This window comes from Adiantum capillus-veneris, chromosome 2 (genome assembly GCF_014529385.1).
Source record: "Adiantum capillus-veneris isolate H3 chromosome 2, ASM1452938v2, whole genome shotgun sequence".
Classification (NCBI taxonomy): Eukaryota; Viridiplantae; Streptophyta; class Polypodiopsida; order Polypodiales; family Pteridaceae; genus Adiantum; species Adiantum capillus-veneris.
This window is the reverse complement of record NC_140932.1, coordinates 20,255,762-20,267,977: the sequence shown is the minus strand read 5'-3', so window position 1 is coordinate 20,267,977 and position 12,216 is coordinate 20,255,762.

Below are 12,216 nucleotides of genomic sequence, written 5' to 3'. Positions count from 1 at the left end.
GCTATTATGTATGCTAGCAAGAAGAGTAATGACAAATGAGGAACTATTTCTTTCTCCTATGGAATGTTTCTTCTTCCTCTTCTGTTGGAATTAGGGTTGTAGAAAAACACACACAACTTGGAGAAGACGAAGGAAGCTAAAGGCACACAATAGAGAGTGTGTTACTTAGTGTGAAATGGAAAGATAGATAGCCCTAGAGTGATGGGCATATATACAATGCTCAAGGGAAAAAACCTCCTAAAGAGGGAAAAAATGCCTCAACGGTCTTACTGTGTTCACACACATCACGACCACATGTATATGGTAACAAATACCCCCTGGAGTGATGTGGTGAACGAGAGCTGGCACATGAGTAAAGGGAAGTGCCATGCCCTGAGGACATGATCAGTCCACAAAGGGGAGTAAGCCCAAAGCTTTGCAGAAAGCTTCAAGCTTCTCACGAGACAATGCCTTTGTGAAAAGATTTGCAAGGTTGTCATGTGTTGGCACATAAGCCAAGCTGATCTCTCCTACTGAGAGCCTCTCCCTGACATAGTGGTAATGCACCTCAATGTGCTTTGTGCGAATATGAAAAATTGGATTCCTTGCAACTTCCAATGTGCTTTGACTGTCAATGTAGATAGTGTTGGTAGTGTCCAACACCCAAATCAGCCATAACGCTTTTGAGCCATACACACTCAACCGTAGCTGTGAAGACTACCTTGTACTCAGCGTCACAACTCGAAGTGGCCACAGTACGTTGCTTCTTGCTCAACCATGATATACATGAACTGCCAAGCATGAAACAAAAACCACTTGTCGACACTCGTGTGTCAAAACAACCAGCCCAATCTGAGTCCAAAAAAGCATGTAAGTCTGGCGACAATGATCCCCCCTTGGGATAAAACAAGCTAAGATGTAAACTGCCACTAAGGTAGCAAAAAATCCTCTTGACAGCCTGCCGAATGCTTAGACCTTGGGCTATGCATAAATCTGCTGACCTGTGAGACTGCAAACTAAATATCTGGCCTCGTGTTGCATACATAAATGAGGCAGCCAACAACAGTTTGATAAAGAGTGACATCAGCAGGATTGCTAGCATCATGTAGACTGAACTTCAAACCTGTTTCCATGGGAGTGGCAATAAGTTTGCAATCCTCAAGTCCAAACTTATGTACATAGCAATGTCTCTATGTAACTTTTCTGACACAAGGCAATACCACCATCACATTGCTTAAACTGTATACCCAAGTAATGATGCAACAACCCCAAATCTTTCATCTTGAAAGTAGCATTCAGATCAGCCTTAAATTCAGCAATATATCTCTCATTTGGTCTAGTGATCAGCAAATCATCGACATGAAGAACCACAATGAGAAGTACATCACCCTCACGCTTTACATATAATGTGCTTTCTGTTGGACTGTTAAGAAAGCCTTGTTTGACCAAATGAGTGTCAACTTTCTCATACCAAGCATGAGGAGATTGCTTCAACCCATACAAATCCTTCTTACATCTACACAGTTTGTCCTATTGTCCTTTTATGACAAAACCGCGAGGCTGCGTTACATAAACTTCCTAAAACATGTCAGCATTCAAGAAAGCAGTAACAATGTCTGCTTGATGTACACCTGAACCAAAATGAGCTGCCAATGCACATAGAAAACGCATAGTAGGCATACGACAATGGGAGCAAAAGTCTCTTCATAATCTATACCTTTTTGCTGTGCATAACCCTTTGCAACAAGTCGAGCCTTATGGCGATCGATCTCGCCATCCGGCTTGCGTTTCAACTTGTAAACCCACTTCGTAACAATGGCCTTTTTGCCAGGAGGCAAATCACATAAAGTCCATGTGTCATTTTCTATAAGTGCATCATATTCTGATTGCATGGTAGCCATCCAATTTTCTGAACTCTGTGCTTCATCAAAAGATAGAGGTTTCTCAACATCATGTAAGCTAGACACAGCCAAAGCATAACAATCTGATGCATAAGATGCATGGCAAGAGCCTGAACGATTACGACTAGATAAAGGTGCATCCAATTTACTGTGATGCAAAGTGTGCACCAGCTATTTTGGCATACCTCTAGCCTGCTCATTTTCAACCCTTTCGTCATCAAGTACATCATGAACATCTGCATCAGTAATAGGCTGATCTGTAACATTTTAAAAAAACCCCATAGACTGTACATTTGCCTCATTGGAACTTACATTCGTATTTCCACCACTAAAAAGAGGCAACAAAGTGTCATAAATGACTTGTGAGCTTACATTACTGTCTTTAGTACATGACAGCAAGGGCTAAACAGAATCTTCCACAAACACTACATCCCGTGAAACTAGAATAAGTTTTGTTTGCGTATGATAGGACCTGTAACCTTTGTTTTCAACACTATAACCAACAAAAATACATTTGACAACCTTATCATTCAATTTCTGCGCTGTGTTTGTGGCACCAAAGCATATGCCAAACAACCAAAAACACGCATGTTCTCAATAGAAGGCTTTCTATCATGCAATGCTTCATATGGAGTAATAGATTGCAAAACTTTCGTAGGACACCTGTTTAGTACATAAGTGGCACACATGATGGCCTGAAGCCAAAAACAATGCGGCAAAGCTTGACTTTTGACCATACATCGTGCCATTTCCGTAAGTGACCTGTTTTTCCTCTCAGCAACACCATTTTGCTGAGGTGTATAAGGTGCTGTACATTGGTATTTTATCCCACGACTAGCCAGAAATGCATTGAATTCATGAGACATATACTCCCCCCCTTGATCGGATCGGAGGGTGCCCATAGTACATTTCGAGACATTTTCAGCCATGGCCAGAAATTCTTTGAAGCACATAAAAACTTCTGACTTTGCTTTAAGCAAAAATACGCATGTATGCCTGGAGTAATCATCAATGAAAGTCACGAAGTAAAGGTAATTGCCCAAGGACGAAGTTTGCATGGGCCCACAAACATCACTATGCACAAGCTGCAACCTGCATGTGGCCCGAACTGAACCATACTTTGGAAACTTAGAACGCTGCATCTTACCCAAAATACAGCCTTCACAAATATGTTTGACAGGTGCGTCAAGAGGCGGCAAAGAAGCGACCATATCAGATTTTTGCAAACGCAGCAAATTGGCAAAATTCGGATGACCAAAACGTGCATGCCAAAGTTTTGCATCTGAAATAGCCCTTGAATCTGCAACATAATTTGCAAAAAAATTTTCACACTTGTCATACAAAGTGAGTTTATACAGCCCACGGGACAAAAGGCCAGATGCAACAATTTCATCACCAAAATTGAGATCATGAACTGTACATCTGTCATCCACAAACTTGACTACAAGTCCAAGTCTAGCAAGTGCAGATACAGACAAGAGATTCTTCTTGATCCCAGGTACATAAAGTGCATCAACAAGTGTGACAGAACTACCATTTGCAGCCGGCCTTGATTCCACAATTTGGCTTTGACGATCCCCATTTTCCTACTTCCGTGGAGCATAACGACTCCAACGGACTATTCTGGAGAGGATTTGCCTCGAGCACACTTGGCTCTTGGACAATGTTTACAACCATAGGCGATTGGTTGTACTTTGTGTTTGGATTTCAATCGACGTGTTTTTCAATTGAAGAGATAATGTGCGAGATTTCAGGCAGTATGCTTACAGGTTGCACATACTTTCCAGTGCACATTATGTGGCATAGATACTACTCATGTATGACTATGTGGGTCAATCTAGAGAGCGGTTTTAGCATGATTTTGTGTAGTTCATACTATGTATGCATTTGCGGATACAATTTGAGCTAGGTATAGCTCATAGGCAGCATATTCATAGGTTTACAATGTTTTTTGGACATGTATAGTTCCATAGAGCCACTCGTTCAGGAGTGAGCGAGTTTGCCAGGCTTTTGGCATTGCATGTATACCAATTGTGGATCTATTTATCAAGACACTGAGTGTGTCTTTTCATGCGGTTTTGGTGAGATTTTTTGAGCTTTTACTCATTTTCAAGGGAAACTTTGCCGAATTTTTCCCAAATTCTCGCCATGTTTTATCTCCCATTTGTCACTAGTTTGGCAATGTTTCAAACGTATGAGGCAATAGCAGCGATCTATGCGTGATGAAAATGAGATCTTGACACATGCTAGAGCGGTGGATTCATATGCCACTGATGGTGATGTCTTCTTTGCCTTCATCGTTCCTCTTGCTTACATGTCTTCCAACAATGACACTTCTCCTTGTTGGTTATTAGATGAGGCTGTAGTTTTCCATGTCACACCACATCATGAGTGGTTTAGCACCTTCTCTAGTGGAAGCTTTGTCTATGTGCACTTGGTCGATGGGGTTCGATGTTTGACATTGCAGGTGTAGAAGATGTTTGCTTTTCATTGGCCAGTGGTGCATCCTTTATGCTACGACATGTGTGCTATGTTCCTCATATGAGATATAGCTTGATCTCAGTGAGACAATTAGAAGATTGTGGGTGTTAGGTATTTCTTAGAGATCAGTATTTCTAGATGCATTGTGGATCATTAGTGCTTGCCAAAGGAGCCCATAGTGGCTTGGTTTACCCTATGCATGTATCTGAGGTACAAGACCACATAGTCTTTGTCTTGTTGCTGGCATGCGTTGAGCAAGAGACAAGACATGTCTCCTTTGCGAGTGAGCTCCATTATGCTCACGAGACAGAGAATTTAGCTATGCTAGACATGCCAGTAGACTTTGTAGAGATAGAGGTAGAGCAACAATGCTCTAGTGAGACACGACATGCATCATTGGAGTCTATCTAGGTAGAGGTAGATCAGGTCTATTCCCTAGAGACATAGGTAGAGATGACGAACATGGAGTTCTCTAATATGCTCATGCTAGAGGCTAATGAGCTGATGTGGCAGGATGCTAAATTCTTCCTATGGGTGAGAGGGACATAGCCATCCCAGTGTTGATGTTGACACATCCATACACGATGAGTATTCTTGATAATGCAGTGCATGCAGATAGCACAAAGGAGGTTAGGAAGGCACGGTTTGCATAAGTTTTTGTCAACATTCAATCGTCTAATGTACAACCTACTAGTGTCAAGGCCCAACTAGCATTTATTGTGGGAGTATTTGCAGTAGGGATTGTTAGTCGTACAGTGTTTGACACTGGCATGATGCATGGTGGAGCTTTGTAGACCATACAAAGTTTTCTGTGGGAGTTACATGCAGGCTCTAGCATTAATACACACGGTTGTATATCCCTAGAGCCAATATGGCTGGATGTTGATTGATTGAGCAAGCCAGTGGACATAGGTTGAGAGAGACTCTCACCTGTTTTCTTGTATATACTACCTTAGCTAGTAGGTCCCACTCATTGGTGCATGTCCTTTAAGTGGGAGTTTGCTGGGGTAAAGGCACTGCACCTTTGCTCAGGGCTAGATGATTGATGTCCAACCACCCACTATACATCCTTATTCTTCATATACACAAAGAATAAGGAGGTCGTCACCATTCCTAGAGGTTGCTCCACCCACACACCACGTTATCTTGCTTCTCCCCTTCCGTGCACCACACTGCACACTCACGGTTCCATGCATGGGTGCACTCACATATTTGCCTATCTTGAAAGAAGCACATTCAAGGCAAGCGAGATGTCATTTTTCCACTGAAGAAACGGCTAAAGACCAAAATTTGGTGGTCTACACTCTTCATGCATGATGAAGCATAGGAATCAAGACATATAACATAAGAAGTTGGAAAAAGGTTCTCAGGCCAGAGAAACTTTGCAAGAAATATGGTACAAAGAAAATTGAGAGAATGTTGGCCTAAATGAACATTTTTCCTTAAATAGAAATAGACCTGACTGCTATTTTGATGGATAAGGAATAGGCTGAGAGGTAAAGAAGGAAATAGCCAAATTAGTTTACAGAGTCAAACAATAGGGAGAGAACAATTCACTTGGATGGATGGATGGATGGACACTAGAACAACCAGATCAGTGGAAATATGATAAGTTTGATTTCATAGTAATAGTTGAACCCAGTCAGACAAATACAAAAGGATCATATCAAACTATTGAAAGATCTCAGATGGAGCTTGGACTAGCAGAGCTAGGAAACCCACTCAATGAATATGCAGCAAGAATTGGTACTAAAAAAGAGGCAAAATCAATGGCTAAAACAAGGGGGGAGACCCAGTCTGGTTGCTTCTAGATGGTCAAGAAGTAGAGGAATGGAATCTTGGCATATATGAGAACCCTAAGATGGTCAAGATCAATAAGCATCTCAAGCCAGAGATTAAGGAAAAGGTCAGACCTCTGTTTGAAAAGTACAAGGATGTGTTTTGATGGGAGCACACTCACCTGAAAGGTGTCAATCCTGAATTATGTCAGCACATGATATCATTGAAGCCAAATGCCAGAAAAGTATGATTGCAGAGATAGAGAATGAATCCCAACAATGCCAAGAAGGTCAAGGAGGAGTTTGACAACCTTCTAAAGATAGGGTTCTTCACTGAGGTTGTAAGCAATGACTTGCTATTTCCAATTGTGGTGGTTCTAAGAGGAATGGGAAGTTAAGGGTCTGCGTACATTATAGAATTCTCAATGCTCAGACTATTACGAATCCCTTTCCACTCCCACTTATAGATATTCTATTTGATGAGATTGTAGGCCACAAGATGTATAGTTCATGGATGGATATAGTTTCTAAAATCAGTTGAAAATTGCACCCAAGGATAGAGCCAAGACAATGCTTATCACTGAATGATGGGGAGCATTTATGTACCTAGTCATGCCATTTGAACTTTGTAATGCTCCAGCCACATTTCAAAGATGTATGATGGAACTATTCAATGAATTTTTGCACAAATTTTTGGCAATCTTTATGGATGATTTCACTATCTTCTACAGTGAGGAAATGCATCTGCTTTTCTTAGAAATGGTCTTTGAGAGATGCAAGGAGAAGAGTAATTGCTTGAACGTATTCAAATCAATTTTCATGGTAAGGAAGGGCTAGCTTCTGGGACACATTGTCTCTAGGAATGATATTGAGATGGCCAATGATAAGATTGAGTGTGTTCAGCAAGCTAGAGCTCCAATAAATGTATTTGAACTGAGTTCCTTTCTGGGATATGTGAATTTCTATCCAAGGTCTACTCATATATTTGTAGCCAAAACACTTCCCCTATGAGCTGATTTATAAGGGGAATAAGCTCATCTGGACCCAAGAATGTGAATAGAGTTTCCAGTGTGCTTGAAGGAGGCGATTAGCAAGAAGCCAGTTCTTTGTCAATTAGACTAAGATGTAATCTTCCATGTACATGTGGATGCATCTAGAATGGTGATGGGAGATATATTAGCCCAACCTGATGGGAAGATAGACTATCAAGTCTTTTTTGCTAGTTGTCGGTTTAGTTTAGCTGAACAAGGGTATTCCACTATTGAGAGGGAAGCACTGGCTGTTACCATATACATGTGGTAGTGATGTGTCTGAGCACACTTATCGGGGCATTTTTCCCTCTTTAGGAGGTTTTTCCCCCTTGCATTGTATATACACCCATTCATTCTAGGGCTATCAATCTTTCCATTGCACACTAAGTAATACACTCTCTGTTGTGTGCCTTGAGCTTTCTTTGTCTTCTCCAAGCTGTGTGTGTTTTCTTGTAGCCCTAATTCCAGCAATTGGTATCAGAGCAAGTTCTACCCTCCCGGGCTTAGTCGCCAGTAGCTCCACCACACGCCTACTCAGATTTCCGATTCATGCTCATTTCAGTCTCCTTTTCCACTACAGGCAGTACTGCACATGCTATTTTGTCATTTTGTGCAAATTTTTTGTCAGTGCCATTTTTTGCATAACAGGTCCTTACAGTCTTTGACAATTTGTGCTATATAGCACTTGTTGTTCCCGCTTCATTTCTTCTCTTTTCGGGCAATTTTCACATCAGGTGCAACATTTACCATGGTTGGCAACAACACAGATGTGTTAAAGATGTTTGCTGTTGAGGAAAAATTGGATGGGGACAATTACCCTTTGTGGGCTTACATGATACAACATGTTCTTGTGGCAAAGGGCGTCTGGAATATTGTGCAGGGCATTGATATACGTCCATGTTCTGAGGATGTAGGCAATGTTGAGGATGTTGCAGGTCTTGCTGCAAGGATTGCTGCTGTTAGAGTTGTTTTGCCTACAAAAGATCAACCTTGTTAGGATGTAAAGGATGTGCAAGCTCACGTGTTGATTGTGTTGTCTATGAAGCACACCATCACTCCTCACATTCATTCAACGAAATTTGCAAAACATGCTTGGGATATTTTGGCTGGTCTTTATACAAGCCGTAATGAGGCAAAAATTGCATTGCTTCATAAAGAGCTGGAGTCAAAGATTATGCATGAGGAAGATGATATGGACACTTTCCTTGCTGGTGTCAAGGATATCAATGAGCAACTTATTTCTGCAAGTGAAGTCGTTTCAGACAGTTCCCTTGTCTAGACTGTTCTTGATGCCTTACCAGATTCTTACCAGACTTTTGCTAGTACTTAAAGACTTATGACCCAAGGAAATCCTGAAGTTGTCAAGTTTGATGCATTGTGCACATTTCTGTTGCAAGAGTCACTTTCCAAAAAAAACAAGACTAGACAACGTGCAGTTGAACATGCTTTTATTGCCGCTCAAAGAAAGGGTGGTAACAACAATGCAACCACTTCTTATGGTTCTTCTGCGAGTGGAAAATCACCTCTTCCTAATGCTTTTGCTGGCAGCAATTCGTCTAGAAATTCTGGTGATAAAGGCAAAAAGAAGATGCGTTGCCATTATTGTGAAGCTAATGATCACTTGATTAAGCAATGTCCTAAGTTGAAGGCCAAAGAGGCCAAGAAGAAAGAGGGTGGTTCCAGTACAAATGCAGCTATTGTTGATTCTTCTGTGAAAGGAGTCTATGATGCTAATGTTGATGCAGAATGGGCTTTTAGTGCAGAGTGCACTTACAATCCTGCTGTCCATGATGCATGCATGTCAGTTGTTGCAGATTCACATAAGGACAAGAGGATAAGATGTGAAAATGTAGAAAAGCTTTGTATGGGTTGAAGCAATCTCCTCGTGCTTGGTATGAGAAGGCTGACACTCATTTGGTCAGACGAGGCTTTCGTAACAGTCCAACAGAAAGCACATTGTATGTAAAGCGTGAGAGGGATGTACTTCTCATTGTGGTTCTTTATGTAGATGATTTTCTGATTATTGGACCAAGTGAGAGACAAATTGCTGAATTTAAGGCTGATTTGAATGCTACTTTCAAGATGAAAGATTTGGGGTTGTTGCATCATTACTTGGGTATACAATTTAAGTAGTGTGATGGTGGTATTGCCTTGTGTCAGAAAAGTTACATAGAGACATTGCTATGTAAGTTTGGACTTGAGGATTGCAAACCTACTGTCACTCCCATGGAAATAGGTTTGAAATTAAGTCTTCATGATGCTGGTGCAGATGTCACTCTTTACCAAACTGTTGTTGGATGCCTCATCTATGTATGTAACACGAGGCTAGATATTCAGTTTGCAGTCTCACAAGTCAACAGAGTTATGCATAGCCCAAGCTCTAAGCATTGACATGCTATCAAGAATATTTTTTGCTATTGGAGTGGCAATTTACATCTTGGCTTGTTTTATCCCAAGGGGGGATCATTGTCGCCAGACTTACATGCTTTTTTGAACTCAGATTGGGCTGGTTGTTTTGACACGCGAGTGTCCACAAGTGGTTTTTGTTTCATGCTTGGCAGTTCATGTATATCATGGTTGAGCAAGAAGCAACCTACTATGGTCACTTCTAGTTATGAGGCTGAGTACAAGGCAGTCTTCACAACTATGGTTGAGTGTGTATGGTGCAAACGTTTTATGGATGATTTGGGTGTTGGATAGGACTCTGCCAACACTATATACACTGACAATTAGAGCACATTGGTAGTTGCGAGAAACCCAATTTTTCATGCTTGCACAAAGCACATTGAGGTGCATTGCCATTATATCAAGGAGAGGCTCTCAGCAAGAGAGATCAACTTGGCTTATGTGCCAACACAGGACAACCTTGTAGAGCTTTTCACAAAGGCATTGTCTTGTGAGAAGTTCGAAGCTTTTCACAAAGCTTTGGGCTCACTCCCCTTTCTGGACTGATCATGTCCTCAAGGCATGGCACTTCCCTTTACTCATGTGCCAGCTCTCATTCACCACATGACTCCAGGGGAGACTTGTTACCATATACATGTGGTAGTGATGTGTGTGAACACACTTAGGACCGCCCAGGCATTTGTTTTTCTCTTTAGGAGGTTTTTCCCCCTTGCATTGTATATACGCCCATTCATTCTAGGGCTATCATATTTCCATTGCACACTTAGTAATATACTCTCTATTGTGTGCCTTGAGCTTCCTTCTTCTTCTCCAAGCTGTGTGTGTTTTACTGCAACCCTAATTCCAACATTGGCAATGGTGCTCAGTGCCACAAAGTTCAAACATTATTTACTGGGAAACCTATTGCACTTTTTTGTGGATCATCAAGCACTCCTCTTTCTAGTCAACAAAGTGATTACTCAAGGTAGGTTGATTAGATGGATGATGTTTGTAATGGAAATGGCCTATGAACTTTGAGAATAGCGGAATTAAGAGAATTAGAGAGAACATGTTTGTGAGACTACTTTGAGAACATAGAGGGTGAACTTAATAGCAACATAACGAGAGTACTTAATTAACTTGGCATGAGCAATACTTTTGCACAAGAGAGAGTTTAGAGAACTTGACAACAGTTGAGGACCGGATTTATGTGGAGCTGGTCCCCCCTCCAATAGGCTTTATATTATAGATTCTCCCATCAAGAGAGACTTGGTACAATACAATCTTTGTGTTCCTTGTGACCTATGCAATGAAGATGGAAAGCTTCATGCATCACAAGCATAACATAGACTTTGTAAAAAGCATTAACTATCCCCAGACTCAGTCCCAAGGTCTCAAACACCTTCAAAGGTGGAGAGAGCTAGTGGGGAATGAGGGTAGAGAAGATGAAGAAGAAACATTCATAGGAGAAAGAAGTAGTTCTAGACTTATCATCACTCTTCTTGCTAGCATACATAATAGCATAGCAATGAAGATGGCAAGCTTAAGAATTGAAGCATGGCTCTTGGTTGAATTTGCATTCCATGGCCAAGAGTGTTGGTGTAGGCTCTCAACTTCTCTACTAGCTTGGAGAAGGAGATGGTGTGAGAATAGAGGGGACTGGACCATGCAACTCTCCACCCAACCGTGCCATAAATAGCTCCTAGCCGTCCGTTATGGTGCTCCTTGACGGCATGTCCGTCGTGGCCCTTGGCTTGACATTACTCCCCCCTTGGAGAAGCGTGTTTGTCCTCGAAAACACAAGTGGTGGTATCTTCGTAAGAACACTGATGTTTTCCTTATTGGCATCCCCTACGTGGGCCAATTGTCCATATGACGGATACTTGGTGCAGTGAGGAGGTTCACTGAAACCAAGAGCAACATGATTTTCAACATTGTTGTCCTTTTGCAACCACTTGTTTCTAAATGGTAACTCAATTTAAAACTCACTTGAGTACTTTAAAGGAGTAACCACAACTAAGAGGTGTCTAAAGACATAACTAATTTTTAGACTTTCTAAAGATACTGGAAAAATACAAGAAAATCTTGGTGCAACTTTTCATGAAGTTGTGAGTCAGATTTCCAACTTGCGTGAGTATCTTGAAAAGCTCATAGCTACTGAAGGATAGAACAGGGAGTGTCCTCATGTCAGACTTTTTAACATTTTGGAACACACAAAACTGCTTGTTCACCCCTAATGAAGGTTACATGCCAACATACTTTGTCAGCACACCTACTAAGTCCTTGACTTATGAAACTATTGAAATGGTATTCAACCCCACCACAACAGGTGTTCAAAGTTGAAAACCTAACCTAAGCAAATTCTAGAATAGGGATAGAATCGCCCATTCAGAATGCTTTGTGCTAACTTATGCGCTTAGCAAATCCTTTAGCACTAGAAAGAATACTTGTAAGCTGCCCATCCAACACGGGATGAATAGCAGCAGTAAGAGTGAGGTGCTTTCCCCCAATCACTTAGAGTCAGTCTTCCACGACTGACGAGAAACTATGACTCAACCATTGAGTATCCAACCATATACTGGATATGGAATGGAGACTACCAACGAGGTTGAAAGTGGGTGGAGTGGAATAAGCATATAGAGTTTAGACCCACAGACAGCC